At 36.8% G+C, this 24,302-nt stretch overlaps 1 non-coding gene across 1 annotated transcript; it reads right to left on the bottom strand.

Annotated features, from left to right (window-relative positions):
- Positions 1 to 8,163: 8,163 nt before the first annotated feature.
- Positions 8,164 to 8,235, bottom strand: TRNAM-CAU (transfer RNA methionine (anticodon CAU)). Its single transcript has one exon. It is a non-coding gene; the product is annotated as a tRNA-Met (tRNA).
- Between the last annotated feature and the right edge of the window lie 16,067 nt (positions 8,236 to 24,302).

Below are 24,302 nucleotides of genomic sequence, written 5' to 3' on the forward strand. Positions count from 1 at the left end.
ACTATTCGCGGGTATCTTAATTGAATTAAAGAAAAAAAAAAGCCAGACTGAATGGCTACACAGAGAATCATTCATTTAGAATAAAATGCACGTAAAATAAATAAATCGTATGGCAGATAAAATATAAACGTTTTACTTGAACTTACCTATACTTTCTTTTCTCTTTTAAATATACTGAATCTCAACCGAAAACATTAAAGCAGAAGTCAGATTAAAGTATTACAGAGATGGGTGGGTTTCGATACTTGGATCGCATTTAATTTGAGATAAATAATTAAGCAGTTGTAATAAAATAGTACATATTAAACTATTAAGTAGATAAGTAATTGAAATATTTATTGCAAAAACAAACTAAATTATATAATATTTTACAATTAAATAAAATGAAAATTTAGATAATACAGCACTTAAATAATTAAATATTAAATATATAAAATGAGTTTGGTTGATATCACAATTTACATTCATCTTATAAAGGCATACCTCTACGATAGGCGCATGCAAGTCAGGATGTGTGGGGTAGTCTCGACACAAAAAGACATCGTAGCTGGAGTTCCACAAGGATCCTTACTAGCACCAGTCCTATTCTCCTTATACTTGTATGATATACCACACAACCCATTATCTTCAATTAAAGCCCTATGCGCTGATGACACTGCAATATTATTCAGATCTTTAAAGTCTCACCTAGCCATCAAGAAACTGCAAGAAAACCTACTGCTGATCGAACAATATTTTTCCAAATGGCGACTTCAAGTGAATCCCCTGAAGAGCGTAGCCGTCCTATTCTCCAGAAGATCACTGCTTCCTAAAGAAGATATTCTCCTTTTCAACACTAAAATTCCGTGGAAAAATGAGATCAGATATCTTGGTGTAGTCCTGGACAGAAAACTGACTTTCAGCTCCCATATCAAGACTCTCTGTGCAAACATATCAAAATCCATAGCCCAGCTCTATCCGCTAATTAACAGAAACAGTAAGCTGAGCACCAGAATGAAACTGCTCATATACAAACTGATGATTCGTCCAATACTCCCCTATGCTTCACCGGCCTGGAGTCATACTTCAAATTCCAATATTCTCAAATCGCAACGTATCCAGAATAAATGTATCAGAATGATCCTGGGCGCCCCATGGTTCATCCGAACCATCCAACTGCACCAGGACACGGAGGTTCCCAATATTTATACTTTCATGCAGACTATAGCAATAAAATTCTTCTCAAAAGCATCTGTGCACCCTAACAAACTGATCCAACTAGCTGCAGACTATGACGCAATGGATTATTTCAAACATAAAAGACCTAAAGCCATCCTAAACTTCAACACTGAGGACTAATCTCCTAGTCCACTCAGGGCGAGCAATTAGCTCATTACTTTCTCCACTCACAGTTTATCTCAAGATAGCTGGGAATATGAAAAGCTTTTGCTTCACCCCTATGTCAGTAAAGTTGAAAATTGAAAATCACAATTTACGTTAATGTTTAAGTGAAAACCTTCAGTGTCTTTCATAGAGATGTGAAAGATCATCGTTGCCAAATTAATTATAGAGATGCTACTGCCAAACGAGTTGTTGAGGTACGGATTATGTGCAGTACATTATATAATGGAAAATCATCATTTTGAAAGAAACATATTTTTCAGAATCCTAACTATTCCTTTTTTTTTTCAGGGAAATGAATTAATTATTTTTAACGGAGTGTTTTAATAAACCATTCAATTCATTAAATCGAATGATTAATATTATTTGTAACTCAAAACCCATCCTTGCTTGTATGTCATTGAAGTGACAGTTTGCCTTTCCACAATATATTTTATGAAAGTTTATTAACAGGCTTTGACCCGCTCTACGGACATAAACCACGGACCATACGTGAATTTTTTAACGATGAACGAAGAAAGAACATCTGTTTTTTCTGATTATCCCTCGTCCACTATTCGTCTTGTGGAAGTTTGCTGACATGATCGATGGAGATGGCTTGTGCAACTTTTGTCTTCAATTTTGCTACTATGTTTCTTAGAAATGGGTGATGTGTCCTGAAAACTTCTTGCTCAGTAATTGGAGATTGTTTGTTTCGGAGGTTTAAATCAGTTATTTCTTGTTACTTGTTATTTGTATGCAGTATCTTAATGGACCACTGATGTAAAAATATTTTTATGATTATTTGTGATTACCAATTATTATTTATGATTGTTAAGTATGTTTGTGTGTGTGTCGCACTTCCTGGTGCCATAGATGACAGATGTAGTGTCATTCTCACAAGCTTGTCACATGGCATACAGCAGTGTTTCTCAAAGTGTGGTACGCGTACCCCCGGGAGTACGCGAAAGGTCGTTAGGGGATACGTGGCAATTTTCGGCTATGCATAATTAAAGGAGTCATATTTTTCAACAAACAATTAGAGACATTCGGGATAAAAACGGCACTAACTAATGAATCACATCCCTGCCCTCCAACAGAAACTGCTGTATAGACCAAGCAAAACCATATGTTGCCGGTGGAACATATAGTTTTTCTTGACACCACCCCCGTCGTTAATGTTAAAACTAAGAAATATATAGTGAATGTGTTTCAGATATTATGGAATTCGGTTGAAGGGAATTAGCATTTCAACTTAACTGTTGAAATGCTAATTTGTCTTTGGTTTGCGCGATCTTTTGTTAATACCGCACCAATCATATGCAGTTCTTCGCTGCTCTACGTATCTCAAGTCTTGTGAATTACTGGTAATTTTTGCTTGAAATAATGGGAAAGAAGATCACGCTATTTGGGTAAATGACTTTGACGATGCACACAAAGAAACTGTTCTCGATGTCAAAAGTAGTGACAGCGAGTAGGAGCTTCTTGGTAAGTCGCACCATTTTCAGTTTTTTTCTGAAAACGTCTTTAGTTTCCGAAAATCCTGGCACATATCTCGCAACACGATTTTTTAGCTTTAATTTTGAGAAAAAAGTTAGAGTTATATTCGAGTAAATACGGTATTTTTTATTAGCTTTCAAATTCTTACGTATGGATCATTGGATAAAGATTGGATTTATAAAACCCCCAAAAGAGAGCAATATAGCAAATACAAGTAGCTGTAAGCAACAAGAAAACGTTCATATTGCATCTGGATCAAATGAAATTGATAAGGGTGTGTCGTCTGACATCTCTAGAAAACCAACTAGGAAGGGGATGAAAACTCTTCGTAAGTATTATATGAATTACTTGAAATGTGGATTTTCATGGACGGGAAATGAAGAGGAACCTATTCCAAATTTTGTTCTAATAAAAATAAAATCATATTTTTTTGTTTACATGAACGTATAAATTCAAATAAAACAGATATTTAATTTTTAATTAATATTTTAAATTAATTTATTCGTTTTAATTAATTAATTAGGGGGTACTTGGTAATGATGAAAATTTAAGAAGGAGTACGTGGATATCTGAAGTTTGAGAAACACTGACATACAGGGATGGCAACAACTGTCGGGAAAGTCGGTATGGAGTGGTAGCTTCAAGGTCACGAGCGTCGAAGATGTGCATTTTAGTCTCCCTTCATGACCACCCTGGAGTCATTACATGGTGTGTCACTGTAGAAGGCAACATCCGATACGTCGTTAAACTGTCGTCCACAAAAGTCTATTTATAGAAGAGAGTACAAGGCAGTGTTTGGATTGCGTCAGTGTCTGAACATCCCTGAGCGGACATGAGACCTTGAAGATTAGAATGAATGGTTTGTCCTAACTCTGATTGACCTCGCCTCGCGGGATTAATCTGCCTGCAGGGCGAGCTGTCAGAGGGGCTATCTAATTTTTCACTAGGATGTATCGCAGTTCTGATCAGAGTGGTTATAAGGGTGTAACAGGTCGTCTGGCTGTGTCAGTTCTTGTTATTTAAAGAATGAGATTGGGAGCGGGTTTGCCGATAAAATATATCTTTGATAAGTATATTCAAAACCTGTTTTTATGAGCTGGATTGAACTTGGGTTTTTACTGATTAATCCATACCAACGCTCAGAACATCAATATATATATAAAATACACGCTTATGACAAATTCTGAGCAAATACAGTATTTCTATGAAATCTAATAAATCAAAGTAGGAAGTGCGTTTTTCATGATAACTGCAGTGATGTTGCATCACATTATCAATGAAAGAAGAACGTACATCACTGATAAACTTCTTGTTTCATTTTTATGTGATAAGGTACAACTTATATCTTACCACATCAAAATGGCGTTCTTATGCTAACATGTGCTAGCAATTTTTCAAGACGAAATGATATTTTCTATAACAAACTGCCCTATAATTACTAAATATACAATATCAAATCTCGCACACAATTCTGTCCCATTTATACACGAAATTCGATAAATGGGACAGACGCGTGCGACAGTGAAGGATATGTTCATCAGTTTTTCTGTTCAAAGAAAAAAATAAAATAAAATAAAATAAAATAAAACTGACACATTCCATATATTGTTTGGCAGTCTTTTATTTAAAAATTCAAATGACATTCAAGAATAGAACAGTTAAGACAGCATGAGAGTGCATAAACATAAATTTATAAATAAAGGGAAAGCTCATAATTTCAATAAAGAAAGGGTACGAATTATGTATACTGTACTTTATTTGACGGAATCAAAAAGTAAGTAGCGTAATTTGATTCACTGGGAGTTAAAAGACAGAACTTTGCAATGGACAGCAAATGTCATTATCATTATAGAAAGTTTTTATAAGGTTTATTATTTTTGAAAACTGGGCCATCCATTTTTGTCTAATTTTAAGGTTTGTCGGACGAATGTCTAAACGTCTCAGATCAATTCTCATTTGCTAAAGGGAATGGAAATTTAATTGTCATTAAATTCTAATATAGGAAAGAAATGAAAAGAAAATTGAGAAGCGAGAGGCATGCGATGAAAGTAGACTTCCTTGGAAACATAAAGAAAGATTACTGGAATCCTACCATCTTGTCGATCTGTAATCGGGAAACTCGTGACATGACCTGAGCATCTTCCCCCCCCCCCTCCTTTGAGTAATGATCGACTTAAGACCAGCGTTGATTTCCACAACATCCTTTGAAAGAAAGGAAACTTTTCTCTTTCGCAGCCGCTGTAAAAGTATATTTATTGTTTCTCTAATATCGGATGCTGCGGCATCTTAAGAAGCTGAAGAGCACGCGAGTCAAACTTTCCAGAAAGGTCTCGAACAAAGTCCACAGAGAGCTGCCCGCGCGGAACAGTAGTGTGTTGCAGGTTGACACCGTGATGGATGATAATCGGTCGCACGTGTTGTGTACCGAGAATGACACGATGACAACGCTCACGTGCGTGTACTGACAACAGTGTTCCACTGACAAAAGCCGCGCAGGATGCCGACAAGAGGAGGTTGACTCAGTCAGAGAAACTGTGTTCAGCTAATTATAATGGAGCCAGCATTTGTAAGTTCTATTTAGGTAATATTTCAATTTTATGTGTGTGTGTGTGTGTGTGTGTGTGTGGAGAGGGAAGAAGAGGAGGAGGAGGAGGGGAGAATGGGAGCTATTTACGTAGCAGTATTGATAGAATACCTTACATCTGTTCATATACAGTAATGCGAATGGATGTACGTCGCTTCAACGCACACAGTATACACAAAGCCATATTTATCGGCGCATGATTTAATTGAATCCGTTCATCAAGAAGCACGACTAGTATTATTGATGAAATATTATAAAAATCTTTATAAAAATATGCATTTCCTTTATTTTCATATTATATTTTACTAGGTCCACATCAGCTGAGGCTCAAGTAACCGCTCTCAGGTATTGATATTTTTTTCCTCTTATAAAATCTGATTTTTTGGCAAGTGAAGCTACCAGTCTCTGTATTCTGCCGGTAACAACATTTGTATTTAAGTACTTAAGGTCGAATCCCGTATGGAACTTGAACCTTCATAAAAACGTCTGAATGCATATAGTTTAAAATAAAATATACTGATTGTCCGGTTGCTAATAGGTTCAGCCAGCTTACACGCTTGAAGATTGAATGCTTGTTTTCGGTCATGTAAAAAAAAGCCAAATGCATTGAATATTTGACAAAATTATATTTGATGACATTTCCAATGAATAATTTCGATTTATAAAAGCAGTGGCAGCGTACGAAGATCTCCTTCCTTATAAGCCCCAGTTTACATATTAACTGAATAAATACATTGTGATCATGAACCGCTGATGATATTCATAATAAGTACTTTACATTCAACCCTCAGTTATAAAGACGGTTCTGAAGGAAAACTTCATCGAAATAAAGTAGAAAACTCGCTTTTCCTGTATCTAATATAAATCGTTTTGTCGAGGATAACCTTCATATCCAGTAGCGTGTAAAAGCATCTGATTTATTCTAACTTACACAAATTGCTTGCTCATGCTCTACCTCGACTATTTGACCTCTAAACCGGAATAGCTAATTAATATGCTTAATTTAAGAGGAGCTGAAAGCTTTAGAACTGCAGGCGACAAATTTATGATGGTTTATTCTAATTTAACCCGGTCCACACAGATATTGCAACGATATTCCCTTAATCCTACCAATCTTCTGACATATCACAGACCCTTAGGATTTCCTTCTATGTATTTTAATTACAAGTAATTAATTAAAAATAATGAGCCAATTATTTTCGTCTCTTCCCCGGTGGAATTGCGTTTAGTCATTTTTCCCTCAACGCGATTTAGTTATATTTTACTTCCTGAAGTTTACTCCGAACTGCTTCAAGCAGGGAAAAAAATTACTTCAAAGAAATCCTTTGGTTCTGTGTAGGAACCACCAGATACGGGCTTTGGACAATGACTAGAAATAACAAAGACATAGAAAGCGACGACGTTTGGTTTGAATAACAATTTTATTCTTTAAACTGGTTTTGGGATTTTCCTGAAAAAAAAAAAGAAGTAGATTCTTATGAACATCTCTTAGAGTAATGAAGAAAAAAAATATAACGCTTAAACTTTTGTTTGTCAGAAACCGAAATGGGGATAACATCGGATTAATTACGTGCTAATCCGTACAAGAAGCTCATCAGGGAGATTAAACCTTGAGAGATGGTAAAAGTTACAAGTTAAATTTTATTCGTGCAAAAACCAAGGAAATAGCGGTAATTAAAAGAAAATAAAAAGAGACGAACAAAGACTTCTTTTACAGTATTAAAAGAGAAACTGATGGGCACTTTATTAGATTTGTCATTCATATTAATTGCACTTCCCTTTTGGCGATGTTTAATTTAGTTTATTTAAAATTGCATATACATTGGAAGAGCATTATAAGTCAGTCAGGGAGGGGGGGGAAATAAAAGAAAAACATTAAAATCAGCTATTAGAAATATTTACGATGTTACTCACAAGGTTTATTGAGCCGTCTGTTGTTCACTGAATCTGTAATTAAGAGCCTCATGAAGAAAAAGGCTTTAATGAAGATGCATCATCTTAGACCCTTAGGATTTCCTTACGCGTATTTTAAATACAAGCAATTCATTTAAAATAATAAGGCAATTATTTTCGTCTCTTTCCCCGGTGAAAGGTGTTTTGTCATTTCCCCCTTAAATTCGCTTAGTTATACTTTACCATCTGATGTTTACTTCAGATCACAGAGGTGCTACGACACTTAACCGCGCAGTCAACCACTGAAAAATCGAAAATACAATGCAAAACCAGTTTCGTGAAATAAATTTAACACAAACGTTGTTAATAACATTTTCAATACATTTTCTATTCGAATATCTTTATACTGGCCAATTACGCATGTGTTATGCCAACATAGTAATCTACTGGGCTGATTTAATAACCCTAATCTCTACTAGCAACACGTAAGCCTTCAAAATCCTGGTGCTACATAGAATAATGCACTTTATTAATTACGTGCTCAGCAGCTGATTATTATAATGTAATATATTTAATCAAGCAGTTGCTTACCATTCCATGTAATACGATACATTGTTAACAACCCTAACAATCTACTCCAGGTTGCTTTGTTTAAAACCGCTTTCAAACTTTCCACTCAGTTCGCAGTCCTCCTGGAATGATGAACATCGGAAGATGCTCACAGTGATAAAACAATATCGAAAATATGTGTAATGTAATAAAGACTACTATGAGAATAATATGGGATTTTGTATATATTTTCACAAGAAATGTGACAAAAAATTAACTAGCAGAGCGTGGTTTCGATCCACGGACCTCTGGGTTATGGGCCCAGCACGCTTCCACTGCGCCACTCTGCTCTACTTTACAAGTCGGTAAACATCACATGAAACTCTAGAAAGTTTATTATTAATTTTATTGCTATCAATTCACTACTTAATTAATCTCAGGAGAATTTCAATCTGAAAGGGAAATAACAGGAAAATTTTTAGGGAATCTAAGAACTGATTATGATTCAATATCAAATCCAATCCATGAATGGATTTATATTTTTTTTATTGGTTTCGATCTCTTTACATTAGTACATAAAATATCAGAAATAATGTACTGTACAAACAACTACGGTATCTGCAATAAAAGTAATAAAATATAAAATAGTACTTTCCATAATGTTAAAATATAGCTAAACTCAAGAAATGAATAATGTATAAAAAATAAAATTTTAAAAAAAAATCAGATGATGTTTGAACATGAACAGTAACTGTGTTTTACCTAAATATCTAAAATAAAATAATTTGAATTAAATATTTCTTATTCTTCATTAATAAATGGTTTAGATAGATATTATTTTATAATAATTTCTCCTGAAACAAATCAAAGGAATATAAACTTCATTGGTCTCAAGTTTATATTATTTTTATTTATTTATTTGTTTTTAATTTCATAGTCTTCCATCACTTTTAAATATGCTTTTTTTGTATTGTTATGGCTTGTCAGAGGATACATTTTAAAGTTTTAATACATGTTATTTATGTATATTATAAAAATTATGAAAATATACATTGTAAAAATTGATCCTTAAATTATGATGATTAGAATTATTGCTTAATACTTAAAGCATAAGCATTAAGTCTGTTGTAAACAACTTAAAATTGCAGTAAACAACCTTTAAAAATAATAAAAAAACAAATTATATTAAAACACCAAAAATTCTCATTTAAATCCCATTATATATATCCTTAAGCCAGTCCTTATAAGGACTATGGAGGATGGAGGGATCAATCGACCGTGAGATGCGGTGATTGATTCATTCAATCCAATACCCTTGGGGGTAATGGATGGCAATGCTGTAGCCAATGAAGTTCTAACTGAGGCTCGGCTATTGCTGTTACCTCCCTGCCATGATCAGAGCTTTAATAGCTCAATAACACCTTATCCTTACACTGTCCTCTACAGATAACGGGGAAGATGAAAAGCATTCTGCTTCGCCCCTTTAAGCAGTCCTTATAAGGATATATATAACAGGAACTTGATTCTGGAAGAAGAAATTACCCTTGGAGGGTAATGGATGGCAATGCTGTAGCCAATGAAATTCTTAGTGAGGCTCGGCTATTGCTGTTACCCTCCTGCCATGATCAGAGCTTTAATAGCGCAATAGCATCTTATCCTTACACTGTCCTCTACAGATAACGGGGAAGATGAAAAGCATTCTTGCTTCGCCCCATTAAGCCAGTCCTTATAAGGACTATATATATAACAGTGGATGAATTGATCGACCGTGAGGTGCGGTGATTAATACCCTTGGAGAGTAATGGATGGCAATGCTGTAGCCAATGAAGTTCTAACTGAGGTTCGGCTATTGCTGTTACCCTCCGGCCATGATCAGAGCTTTAATAGCTCAATAATACCTTATTCCTACACTGTCCTCTACAGATGACGGGAAAGATGAAAAGCATTCTTGCTTTGCCTCTTTAAGCCAGTCCTTATAAGGTCTAATATATAACAGTTCGAAAAAGGGACTAATGTGTCTGGGGTAAGAATTGCGCTACTGTAACAGGCTCGGCTGTTACTGTTACCCTCCTGCCATGATCAGAGTTTATAGCACTATATTACCCCATCCATACATTTTCTTTACAGATAACGGGGAATATGAAAAGAATTTTTGCTTCACCCATCTAGAAAAAAAAAAAAGTACTAATGGTAAATGATATCGATTTTAATTTAGCAATAACGCATTTCATGTATTTCAAAACGGCTTTAGGAAAGAATTAGTATTCGACATATCGATTTTGGCGGAGCTAACTAAGGCTAAATCTGACATCGGAGTAACTACATTGTTGCGAGCAGCACATAACCAAAATTTTGAAAATGTCTTCCCGTGTAAGTTGTTTTTTTAAGTTCACTTGTAGATATGTTTTACACAATGGATGTCTCATTTAAATTAGAAAAGAGGCCAGAAAGAGGGAGGGAGAAAGAAGTCTGTCTAAAATTTTTCGAAGAGACCTGAGACTTAAACGAGCCATTCGCTTTGGATGTGTGCTAAGCATAATGATTTACGTTTCGTTAATTGGATCTCTGCGATTAGCACGTCTGACTTGAACAGTGCTCCTGAACAATGATATCCGCTTTCTCCTCCTCATTATTCAAAATGTCACTTCACTGCAATTTACATACACTATGCACGGTATTTTCATTCCCTGCTCTCGAAAAATTCGCAATGTTTCTATTTTGTTTACATGTGCATTGACGTCAGCGTTCCTTCTCGACCTGGTTGTCAGATGGCAGCACTGTAACCGAATGTCTTCATTTCTCTAGTTTATGTGTCGGCAAATGTACGTACGTAATTTTTTATTTTTATTTTTTTAAATCCTGTACAAGCTGACATTAACTGAAATTAATGTATTTGAATAAATAAAATAACGACATGAATAACTGAAAAATTAAGTATTATATTATTTTAAAAAATACCGAAGAAATAGGTTTTTCAACAAACACCAAAATGTTGAATATATTATTCTTATTATTAATCCTTAACCACAGCAAACCATTTAAAAAATAAAAAATAAACTAAAAGAATTCCAGAGGGTAACAGATGCCAATGCTGTAGCCAATGAAGTTTTAACTGAGACTCGGCTGTTGCTGTTATCCCTTGGGATGCTGAGTTTCGCTTTCTTAGGTTTGCTCCAGGGTAAGGGGTGTCTGCCTGAGAGAGCATTTTGAGTCTCCGGGGGAGGGTGTTCTCGGGCACGGCCCAGTGAGGGGGCTTTGTCGGTATCGATAGATGCCTTTCCCTGGAATATGAGCGGTTCTGCTCGGTGGTGGGGGAGCCCGTCACTGATTGGACCCAAAGCTGAGTTGGACGGTCTTTCGGCCACCATGGAGTGGTCTAGGGATCGTCCTAATTTTTAGAGTTGGCTTTACTTAAACATCGCCAATGAAGTTTTAACTGAGGCGCTATTGCCGTTACCCAGCCTTGACTAGAGCTTATAGCTCCATAACACCCCATCCATACATTTTCTTCTACGGATAAAGGGGAATATGAAATGCATTCTTGCTTCACCCATCTAGAAAAAAAAGTTAATATTACCAAGAAAAATAAATTACAAACTTAAGGAGAATGTACTCGATCTCGGAAGTCAATCATCAACATTATTCAGAGTTTAAATAATGCTCTTTGGTACTAGTAGACAACACATAACGATTTGGATACTGTTATCTCAAATATTAGTTTTAAAAAATCCCCGGATTTGATGACATACAACCAAATATGGATATCAAAATACACTACGACGCCGTATCGCCAGTTATATTCAAATTTCTATACCTACGTTTTCAGCAATGTAAAATACCACCAGACCGAAAAATTGAAGTGCAACCTGCATTGTACAGACATGCTGTGGCACAATCAACTCACCTTCCGGATAAAAAGCACTTTGTATACAGTAATTCTTCACTTCTCTACAATTTTTGATATCATCGAGCAAACAATTTTTTCGTTGAATTGTTTCCGGATGAAATATAACAAATATTAATTAATTAAACAAAAAAGCAAACCCTTTATCAGAATTGAAAGTAGTAATTACTAATTATTTTAGTTATTATATGATTTTCGTTGTCATCTGATTCCAAATAATCATTATGATTATCAAAAACCTGAAATACAGTAAAATCCTGAAGATAATATTCAACCTCCAATAAGAGAATTATGAAGGAATTTTTTATCTGATATTACTGGAAAGATTTATAGATGCACTCTTAAGAAAAAAAAAAAAAGAATTTTAGAAGGAATTTTGTGAAGAACATGCTGGATTATGGCTAAAGACTGCCAATAGCAAATTTCAGGAGATTGAGTCTTAGTTCAACAGAAAACAATCGGGATGGTTACTCACCTCTTTACCGAATCGTTCCACTCCATCGTGTACATGAATTATCAGTTTTCACTCTATTTCTTCTGTGGACACTTTAATACGCATTATTTCTTTAAAATATACATCACAATTCCATCATCGCTCTCTTCGAAAACTTCCAGAAAGCAACCGACCATTCTAAATGTAACTTTGAATCTGCTGTGCTGTTCTAAATACCCCAGAGCTATGATTAAAATAATTAACGAATTTGATTTTGAATTCTATGCACGTACTAATATCCTAGCCACGTGCTGAGCAGTGAAACCATTCATTTTCTTCATTCCTCAATGGATTTTAAGTTATAATTATGGTTTAGCGATTCTGGCTTCTTTTAGCCATTTCAAAAAGATGTGCTAGCTTTGTCACAACATTGGATACAGATGTTGCTCATAAAGAGGCAAGAGATTACATCAGCACTGAAACTTCATCAGAACAGAGATAATTTTATAGATTCATTAGTGAATCAACATTTTGACTACATTTTGACCAGAAGAAAACATCTAAAGGCAGTAACAAATTGCAAGGTAATCCCAACAGATCAAGTGGCGCAGCAACACCAGCTGCCGTGCGCAGACTTTAAAATAAAGTCGAAGATAAGAACCTTTGGAAGCCATGGGAAGAAGAAACTTAAGTGGTTTCGCTTAAAAGAAGAGAGTGTGAGGAACCGTTTAGGATGGACTAGAACGTGTACATGCTGGTAGAGACATAATTCAAAAGTAATTCTAAGCTGTGCAATTGAGGTGCTTGGTGAAACATCCGGAAAGAGTAGAGAGCAGAAGGAGGGTTGGCGGTGGAATAATAATGTACAAGAAGCAGTAACGGCTAAGAGGAAGGCAAAGCAGAAGTAGGACGAGTCAAGAGTGGAAGAGGACAGAGAAGTACAGAGAGAAAAAGCGAGAAGTCAAGAGAGTTGTTGCACAGGCGAAGGCCATGGCATATCAAGACCTTTATGATCAATTAGAATAATTGATTAGAATAAATTAAAATAAAATTTTTATTCTAATTTATTAATTCATATTATATTTATATTCAATACCACGTAAATATTGTATTATATTTTCCCTATCGTAATTTATAACTTTTTTCAAAATTCTTTGGTCAGCTTTATCGTAACGTCAACGTTTGGGTTGATGTTGAAAACCTGCTACTGCTCTTTCATTTAATCAACATCATATGTTTTTTGAATTATTTGTAGTTCGTTTATAAAAATCCATAAATTTGGATGACTTGTGCTGCTTCCAAAGCCCAATTGCAATTTTCGATGGCAGACTTACGCAAAATTATTTGTCCTATGGCTTCCACTTATTGTTCTTTGGTGCGCAGAACCAAACTTTTTGAGGGAAAAATCGGTGGAGCCCAGATTCTGTTATTCCTTAGACGACCAATTTATGTGTTCGTAAACCATTCTGAAATTGGTACATATTCATTGGATAAATGATTCTCAAGTTCAGAAATAATGTAAATAACATCTTGTTCTGGAACGAAATCAAGTGAAGTGATCATTTTTGAATTTAAAGCGAATTGCGCATCAGAATTGCATCTGGTTAAAAGTTTGCATGAAGCTAAATGCTTACGAAGTTATGTTTTTGTACGAGATGAAAAAAGTAACCATTTATGTTAGCTTGCTGAAATACTATACGTAAAGCTTGATGAATGGCAATTTCATAATCAACATTTATATTTTCGGAATCTAGTAATGGCCACATTTCATGTATCATATAAAATAATTTTGCGTATGTTTCAAGAGTCTTATTAGGTAGTAAACAATATAAAATAGGGAAAACAGGACCTCCATCCTTTCTAGCCAAAATAACAAACATTTAGCAAAAAGAGGGGGAGAAAGTAAAAATGTGCCATCCACAAATAATTCCTTCATGCTTTAGCTCCACATTGCATGACTTTCACGACCAAAAATTAATATTCTCATTATGATATAAATGAAAATATTTATTAACTAGCTGACTCATTTTTTGCATTGAAATTTCAGTATAACTTCTATACAATTTCGTAATTCTACACAATAAAAATAAACTTAATTAGAAGCGAGCGAGATTTTTCAAATTTTATGTTTATGCCGTTCTTTTAACTCGTTTCTCAAAAAATATTATTTAAATTTATCGGATAGTAGATCAACAGAATAGCGTTGCATTTTTGATCTATTATTTTGTCGCCCAGATGTCCGGCGCCCACTTGACCATCGCCCAGTTGACCGTCTCCCCCCCCCCCCCCACACACACACCCGCACGCACACACTCACACACACACACACACACACACACACACACACACACACACACACACACACACACACACACACACACACACACACACACACAAAAGATCAATGGATCCAAGAAAAACTTCTGGAGAGGACGGAATAACGAGCTAGTAACGTTTGTCGAATTTTCCAAATTGATAACGACAGTTTACAACGAATGCCCCAAAAAATAGAGCGATTTTCTGTATTATGAAAACGTTCCAAAATTATCCCCATAATAAACTAGGAAAAGAAACATCCGACGAAATTAGCAAATACAAGCCAATCAGTCTCATAAATGTTGCTGATAAGTTGCTAGAAATTTTCTGATCAAGAGACCTATTAAGCAGCAATCAGTATGCATTTTGAGCTCAATCAAGCACAGTAGACAATTATAGAGGTTAAAGAGTTCACAGAGGAGAGTCTACAGAAAAAAAAAAAAAAACTTATGCTGCGTCGTCGTCAGCCATAATCGATCAATTAAGAGATTTAAAATGTCCAAAAAACCTATTCTACTTTACAAAAAATTATTAAAATTAATAATATTAAAATGAATATTATTAATTTTAATATATTCTTTCTTTTATTAATATTAAAATTAATAAAAGAGACCATGACTTTAAAAACAACAGCTGTAACGAAAGAAGTCAAACGAGTTCATGCTGTGGACTAGGTTTCTGGAACATCCAGTACAACTTGCTATTAAGACTTCCTTTTACTAATGAAACAAAAGTCATAACTTTCGCCGATGATGCGATGTTAATGATTCAGGGACGCGACGGCTTACAGTTAGAAGCAGCGGCCAACGAAGAACTCTTTAAAATTGCAGAGTGAGCACGCGAGAAGAAAGTTACCTGCAATAGAAGCAAGTTTAATGGGCTCTACATCTCACGTAGAAAAAATCAAAACAACGTGTAACGGTCTTCCTAAACGTAGAAGTTCTTGAGGTAGTCATTGAGCTAAAATACCTAGGAATAATAATAGATGAAAATTATACATGTATATGAAGTCACTTCAGGAAGATACAACGGAAATTCCAACATTGATCCGAATTGCTGCGAACGTTCGCTTCACTACAGTAGGTGGACTCACTCAGCAAAGAAAACATATATTAAGAAGGAAGGCTAGGCTCTGAAAGTGACGATTTCCATATGTACGAGTACACTAACGGAAGCAAAACCGAAGGGACTGTCGGTTGTTCTTTCATTGCATATTAAAGAGAGTACATTATACAAAAATGCTGCTCTAGACTGCATCCTCTCTGTTCCAACAACCAAACAGAACAAACTTGCTATAGTTCATTCACTTACATATCTCCGGAAATTAGAACTCAACACCTTCATCAAAAGACAGCAACAATTTACGGTGACAGTTGTAGCCCTATAAACGGCATAAAAAACCAGAACGACCATATAGTGTTAATAGAAGAGACAAGAAATCTGGTATGCAATCTCACTCTAGAGAGGTGGGAAATCAAGTTCTGTAGGGTGAACGCGTATACTGCGGGGTAGCAATAAACGAGAGAGCTAGTCAGCAGCTAAAAAAGCGGCTATAACGAACGGCTAAAAACAAGTTACGAAAAGTAGTAGAAATCTGCTATAAAACAATTTCAGAAAAAATAAGCCCAAACTCGTGGGAAGAAGAATCGAAAACATCAAAAAAATCGAACAACAACAAAAGAATTCTTCCCACGTATCAGAAGCAGACTCCGGTTGAAAAATCACGACATCTCTCCAGGTTTAACCACGTTACTAACAGGAGATGGAAAATTAAGACGCTACCGAAAATTAAGACATTTCCATCTGATATGATACATAATGTGCATCCTTTTCAACCCATAACCTTACATTTTGCAATATTAAATTCACAATCATTACCCCTTGTCCATATTGCTAATTTATTTAAATCATCCTGCAGGATATTTACATCGCTTTTATCAACTATTGGTCTCCCCAGTTTTGCATCATCAGCAAACAACTGCATATATCCTCTTAAATCTTTCCCTATGTCATTAATATACAAATTAAAGAGAGTGGTCCTAGTACTTGACTTAACTTGACTTATCTAAGCGCTGTTAGCCCGGGGGGCGACTTTTGGTCTAAAGCATCACGTGACGCCACTGGGCACTTGCCTCTGCGACTATCCGCCACGTTCCAGTCTCTAGTCCGACAGCCTGCAGATCCTCCTCCTCCTCCTCCTGATCCACCCATCTCCTTCTTGGTCTCCCTGGCGGCGTCCCTGATCGAGGTCAGGCCTCCCACCGTTGTCTCACAGTCCTATCGGGGCCCATACGGTGCAGATACGGCAGCCACTGAAGACACCGGGCTTGCAGCGTAGTCAAGACGTCTGCCGAGTTGTACAAAGCGTGTATGGCAGCGTTAGGCTGCTTCCTCCAAACTCTGTCTGCCATGCCCCTGATAGATACGTCGTAGCATCTTATTCTCGAATACTCTCAGGTGGTCGGCTTGCTTCACCATGAGAGTCCACGCTTCGGCACCATTGAGGAGAACAGGTCTGATCAAAGTCTTGTATAGTCCCACCTTTGTAGTCCAAGACAGTAAACGCGAGGCGAAAAGGGGACGCACATGATAGTAGGCCATATTCGCGGCTTTCACCCGACTCTGGACATCTGCTTCGACTTTGTTGTCTTCAGTCACAATAGACCATAGGTACCTGAATTCTGTCATCCTCTCAAACTGAGCAGCTCCCTCTAGATCTTGAGCAGCATGGCGACTCATGAAAAGGTACTTCGTCTTCTCGGAGTTTATCTTTAAGCCAACGTCCTCCGCAGCTTCCTCAATAGCAGTAACCAGTGCCACTGCATCGTCCCGTTGGTGCGCCATGACATTGAGGTCGTTTGCGTAGCCAAGAATCCTAACCTGCACCCCCATGTCGACTCTACCCACCATTTGCTGTATGTTTCTAATTAATTTTTCCAGCACTAGATTGAAAAGAATCGGAGAAAGCCCATCACCTTGCTTCACACCGGTCTATACTTGAAACGGGTCAGACACGTCACCTTCTGGTTTCACTCTTGCTCTCGAACCAGCTACACACACACACACACACACACACACACACACACACACACACACACACACACACACACACACACACACACACACACACACACACACACACACCTGCACCATTTTTCGGAGTTTTCGAGGAATTCCCGGCTCTTCTAACACCTGCGTATAATTGAGGTCATAGGCTTTAGAAAAGCCTATGAAAATATTATGGACTTCCCGATTATATACCCAGCACTTTTCATAAACTTGGAGCAGCGTGAAGAGTTGTAGAACGGTTTATTGTAGGTCTATTGTAGAACGGTTCCTCCTAAAATCCGTCTGGTAATCACCAAGGCACTCCTCTGCATATGGTGTGAGGCGCATTAGCATGATGTTAGACAGCACCTTGTAGCCAGTCGTCAGCAGTGAGATTCCCCTGTAGTTGTCGCATCGAAACTTATCTCCTTTCTTATATACACGGGTGATCAGAGCCTCCTTCCACTTGTTCGGTAGACGTTCTTCCTGCCATAGCAGCAAGATGAGCCGGTGCAGCTGCTCCAGAAGGACATCCCCGCCATTCTTCAGAAGCTCCGCCGGAATGCAGTCCACTCCTGGAGCCTTGTTATTTTTCAGCATGCGGACAGCACGAGTAATCTCACTAAACGTCTGCTCTTCAATATATGGTTTAGCAGTTTGATAAGGAGTATGGTTCTCCGGTATTAACTTTCCAGCATTGACGTTCAACAAGTTCTCAAAATATCTACGTCACTGAACGAGAGCGTCTTTTAAGTTTGTTAGAAGATTTCCACTCTGATCTCTTATGGTTGGCGCTTGTGCCTGGGCACCTCGCATGGCTTTAATCGTCCGGTACATTTCCCGCTCATTATTCGCCATCCTATTACTCTCTATGCTAGCCACCTTCTCATTAAGACATTTCCGTTTTTCCCTACGTAGACATATATTCGCCACTCTTCTCACCCTCTCATATACAGCCTTCTTCCTGCTGTCCGCTAAGTGCTTCCTTTCGTTTCGCTACAGCTTCTTCACACCCTCTATTAAACCATTCCTTTCTTCTTCTCTTTCCCATAGTCCTCGAGGCGGCAGACGCGACAGTATTTTTGATGGTGTCCCACATCCTATCCGGATCACCCTCCTCCTGTAGCTCCTCAAACCGGATCTGCAGCTGTAACTGGAAAGTCCGCCTGCCTTCCGTTGTTTTCAACCTGTCCAAGTCCCATACAGGTCGTGTGGTAGGACGCGAAGGCTTCTGGACCGCAATTCTGTGCCTGTAATCGTAGGCTACCAGGTTAGTGGTCGCTATCTCCGTCTGCTCCGCTAAAACTCCTCGCATTCGAGATGGAGCTGTGATGACGCCAATACACTAGTACATGGTCTATTTGGTTAGCTGTTCTTCCGCCTAGCGATCTTCAGGTCTGCCTGTGAATGTCTTTGTGCGTGAACACAGTGCTCTTTACAAAGCATCCCGTAGGTGAGGCGAAACTCGCAAGTCGGGTCCCATTATCGTTGCACTCCTCGTGTTGACTCTCACTTCCCACGAAAGGGCGCCACGTACGCTCTCTCCCCAGCTTCACATTGAAATCTCCCACCACTAACTTGACATCATAAGACGGTAGATTAACACAAATGCGCTCAAGCACTTCATAGAAACAATCTTGGGCTTCCTCCTAGCTCTCTTCCGTAGGCGCATGACAGTTCACAATAGACACATTTTGAAAACGTCCCTTTACTCTAATAGTGCACAGCCGATTGTTCACAGGTTTAAAATCTAAAATATTACATAGAAATTTATCACTAACTAAAAACGCAGTTCCGAGGACGCTTTGTCCTCTGTCGTCACCACTGTAAAATAGCGTGTATCCCTGATTACAGGTCGAGCCATGGCCCGGCCAACCCGCCTCTTGTACAGCACAAAGTCCAATTTTATACTGTCAGAAGACATTTGTCACATTAAAAAGAGCACCTTCTTTCATCAAACTACATATATTCCAGGTTCGAAAACGATTAGTAATCATCTTCGCAAAGGCATCCGAGATCCGAGGCTTCTGTGGTACTTGTTTCTTAACCAGAGGCTTTTTACAGGAGGGGTGTTGGCCCCTCGCTAACCCTCCCCATTTCTCCTAGCTTAGGACCGGCAAGGCTTCGACGGTCTCCTTTCTCGACTCCTCCACCTTGGTTGGATTATCCATGCTACTAGCCCATCCATTCACATCCTCTTCAATTTTTGTAATAGTTTTTCATGTGGTATTCTGTCAAATGCTTTGGCAAAGTCGAGCAGTATCATGGTGTAGCCATTACTTTTATCCAATTCTGATGTCACTTTATTATAAAATGTGAATAAGTTACTAAGACAAGACTTACCCTTTACAAAGCCATGCTATGTAAAGGGTATAGTGAACTTTGAAAAGTTCACTATAGAGTATTGCATCCCTATCCACCCACTGCTGTATTTTATCTTTCACAAACGTTTCCAATACTTTAAGAACCACTCCAGATATATTAATTGGTCTATAGTTAGCTACCTCTATCTTGGGGCCACCTTTATGCAATGGTACTATCTTATCCTCTTTCCACTCCGTTAGAAGTTTGGAACCCTGCCAAAAATGAGGCTTAGATCGAACAACTTCATCAGAGCAATGCCAATTCTCTTGCACATTCATGTAGTACACGGAATGATGTGCTATCCAGTCCCACTTCTGTGTTCATCATGTTTTTTTTAATCTTCTGAATACCTCCTGTTCATCTACCTCAGTTGTCTTTTCAGTTGTTGATGCTACAGAGCAAAATCTTCACCTGGATGACTTTTACACCTTTGCAAAATGATCACTCAGCAATCCAACTATTTCTTTTGGTTCAGTCATCTTCAAGGTTATCTTGAAGATTCAGTCATCTTCATTCTACCATAGTCAACTTCTCTCTTACCTGCTACATAACGAAAAAACTGAATCAGCGTTTCTTACCATACTAGTCACTCTTGTTACTTGCAGTTGGCACTGCTCATGAGTATGCAGATCACTTCTTTCTTTATAATCATACGAGTATTTTCTACACAATGTTTTTTTTTCAGCTCTTGCTTTATATTCGTACTCATCCACTTAATTCCAACTTGGTTTATCCTCCTAACCTTGAATATGCTACTCTCAAGCAATCTTTGACCGCAAGCCACGGCACTGTTCCAAGATGACGCCTGAGTCTCTCATAATCAAAGTTAAAGTTTCTTGTAGTTAAAGTCTCCCATTATACTGTAATTGTTTGGCCCACATTAATTGTGCCGATACATGGCATTTACATCTTCCTGTGAACAGCTGGTCCACAGGGAGATGTTTTATATTCAAAACTGACTTAATTTGACTGAATTAATGCTTTCAACCAAACTATTTAAAATTTACTTACTTTCAAATCTATTTAAAAATTACTTTTAAAATTTTACTTTTCCCACTGTGTGAATGATACAAAGTGCTTTAAAACATTTAGCGTTAAAGTGATTTCTTGCCCTGGGCCTGCACGATTAAATTTTTTTATTTTTTTATTTTAGTGTTTTGAATAGTCGGTCGTAATTGGAGTGAGAGGTGATGCATAATATTCAGCTTTGAAACAAAACTAGGTCTAAATTCCTTGCTAGGCCATGGACGTTGATTCTTTGATATGTAGAAATATCGTATTGTTCTATGATGCTGGAGAGTAGAATAATGCTGACAAAGGTAACTGAAGTCTCATTATTTAACTTTTCAGATGAGTTTCGCAAAATTCGCAAGCAGTTTTAGACTGTTCTTGTCCGTCGTTCGGTAAGCAAATATTGGGAATTTGGAATTCTTTCAAACATTTCTTCAGCCTCCAGAATTTGCTTTAAAAAAGGTCCATTTCGGGGGAGGCACAAAGAGACAAAACGTGTCGAAATTCAGTAACTCCGAGCTGATTGAATGGAATTGATCAAGATTTCGTATTTCGATGCGATTTCATTATGGTTTCAATGAGACCATTTTAGGGGTAAAAATTAACAAAATTATTCTAACTGATATTAAAAATTCCAAACTGACTGAATCAAACTTTAATGGAAATCTGTTTTTATGACAACTATTCTATATGAATTTTTTTAATATTTCGGACTAGACTGACATCTCCGCTACAGTATGGAAAGAAGCTTATATTCAACCAGTTCCAAAAAGGTGAGTCAATAAACCATTAAGTCTTAAGTCATTTCTCATCGGCAGCTAACTTTTTCACCAGCTGGAGTCTCTCAAGCTATTTAGTGACCATCAGTATGGATTTCGATCTATAACTGATCTCTTACCAGCCGCATTTTGGATACAATCTAAGGAAAGCTTTACAGAAACTCTCCTGTTTCTGCAAACTAATAACCCTTAGTTGTTTGCATGAAACAGATGGATGGAGTGTTCTACAGGCAGAAAATTACAATCTTATGATCCACCTTCTACCTTTTTCAAATGAGCCACCAAGTTCTTCTCTAATCACCACTTCAGTGCTTGTCATGGCATGGGCTTCGTCTCCTCAGATTTTCTGACTAGTGAAATAAATAACGGCTCTGAAATTTCAACGCTTTCTTCCTCCTGATGGAAACGACTTTGTTTCATTCACCTCTAATCCTATCCAGAGTTTGTTTTGTTCATTACAGTGTACTAAATTTCTCTTCTTCTCATCTTCATTATAGACATACCTTGTAGCACAGAAGGTGAGGTTGGCACTTCTAAGCATGTCAGATGAAGATTTCGCATAAAATGGAGAATTTTGAAGACTTTTCATAATCAGTGCTTTAAACTCTGTTCTCTTTGCCATTCTTTAATTTTCTCAAGATAGCTTTGTGAACTTTAAAGCTACCAAAACGTAGTGTTGCTTATTTCTCGGAAGAGAAATCCAGATCTTAATCATCTTAATCAGAGGATCATCAAAATACTCAGATCAAAATGAGCTGTTTCAAAATCAATTTACTCTTCAGGGCTGGACAATAAATTAATGACAGTAGAGCTTCTCTCACTGTGTCTTTCCCCAAAGATTTATATCTTCAGGTGTTCAAGGAAAATATTAACAAATTCCTTGTTTATCCTTAATATTTAGCTTATACACAGCACAGTTGTGTAAAGGTTTTCCATCCTTTCGTTTTTTATAATAATTTCTTTACTTGTTTGTTATTTTATTCCGTTTATTCTATTTATATCTTTATGTTTTAAATCAAACTAGAAAAGGAGTTCTTTTTATCCCCGATAAAATGCAACATAGGACCCTTTCTTCATTATAACGACCAGGAACGAAAATATGTTTTTTTCATTAGAATTTATATTTTAAAAATCTTTTTATTTATAATTAACTATTTATCTAAATTAAAAAATATGTTTTTAAAAAGAATTTTCTCATAAACGTCGGTTATTTATAACGCACCATTATTTTAAAAATTATATTAAAATATTACAACTTATTTCCAGATTGTTATTTTAATTTATTTGCCGTATGAAGATTAAGTTATGAAAACATTCTCTCTGTCTTTACAGATGAGTAGCTCACAAAGGATAAATGTGAAGCACGCTTCTAATTTGAATGAATCTCAACGTGAGACCTAATTGCATGAGGTAGCTAACTCTTTCTCGGATACTTATAGCTTGCGATCAATGGAAGACCAGAAAGACTGCAGTGATGACTGATAATACCGTCCTGTCAACATTCGCTGCTCTTTCGGATAAAAACCAACAAAAATGTACATATTTTAATGATGCTCATAGCAGATGCGACCGTAGAAGAGAAATAATATGCCGTAATACACTCCCTTCTGTGTTTTCGTACCATCCTTTCGACGGGCTTCCTGACAGCCACTAGCGACATAGCTGGCTTCTGATCTGTGTGTGTGTGTGTCTTTGATATTCTCAGTTTAAATAAAAAGTGTGTGTTTGGCGGGGGGGGGAGAAACTGAACGCCAATCAATATCAAGTTTTAAAACCCCCTTTAGAAAAGAAGCTCACCGAATTCTGTAAACTATTTCAGAAGAAGAATGCTAGTTAGGCTTCTATAGAAAGAAGAAAACAGTTAAAAAGCGATGAAGAAATAATGAAAGAAAATATATTAATATGAACAGCCCTTTTATTGAATTGATGAAATGTCTTAATTGTCACGTATTACAAGTATAATATCTCATTCTTGCTTAGTTGACTGATTTGAAATGAAATCTGTAAGAAAAAACAGGAAATGAAAAATGAACAGAAAGCGATTTATTAATTATTATTTATAAAAAATCCATCTATGCAAAGAATGTGAAATCTTGCACCTATTCTCCTTCAGACATTTTTAATTTTTTTAATTGATCCATTTTCTTCTAAAAAGTGGCTGTGAACCCTTCCTCCTAGTTAGTAGAATGTCCAATTGGATTGATTAGTAGAATCTCTCAATTATTGACTCTTCCATTAAGAAAACAATAAAACCTTATTAGAGAATGCGATGAAGCTGAAACAAACGAGTTTTGGAATTTAAATGAAAACATTAAAGCGGATGATTTGGCATGAAAAAATTGACCCTCTTCGCATACCTGCTTTTTATTTAAACGCTGAGTATCCAAGATCAGCGAGTCTCACATATAACGTTTTGTTCTTAAACGCTTTTACAGCGTGTCTGTTAGAGCACATTTCACTGCCAGTAAGTGTTTATTTAACCACCAACATCTAGATCTCCAAATTAACTTTTATTCCTCTTCATTCTTATTCTTTACGAGACCCTCCTTCATCGGATTTGGT

The sequence above is a fragment of the Typopeltis vanoorti genome, chromosome 5, assembly GCF_054136105.1.
Source record: "Typopeltis vanoorti isolate ZY-2024b chromosome 5, IOZ_Tvanoo_1.0, whole genome shotgun sequence".
NCBI classification, from domain to species: domain Eukaryota; kingdom Metazoa; phylum Arthropoda; class Arachnida; order Uropygi; family Thelyphonidae; genus Typopeltis; species Typopeltis vanoorti.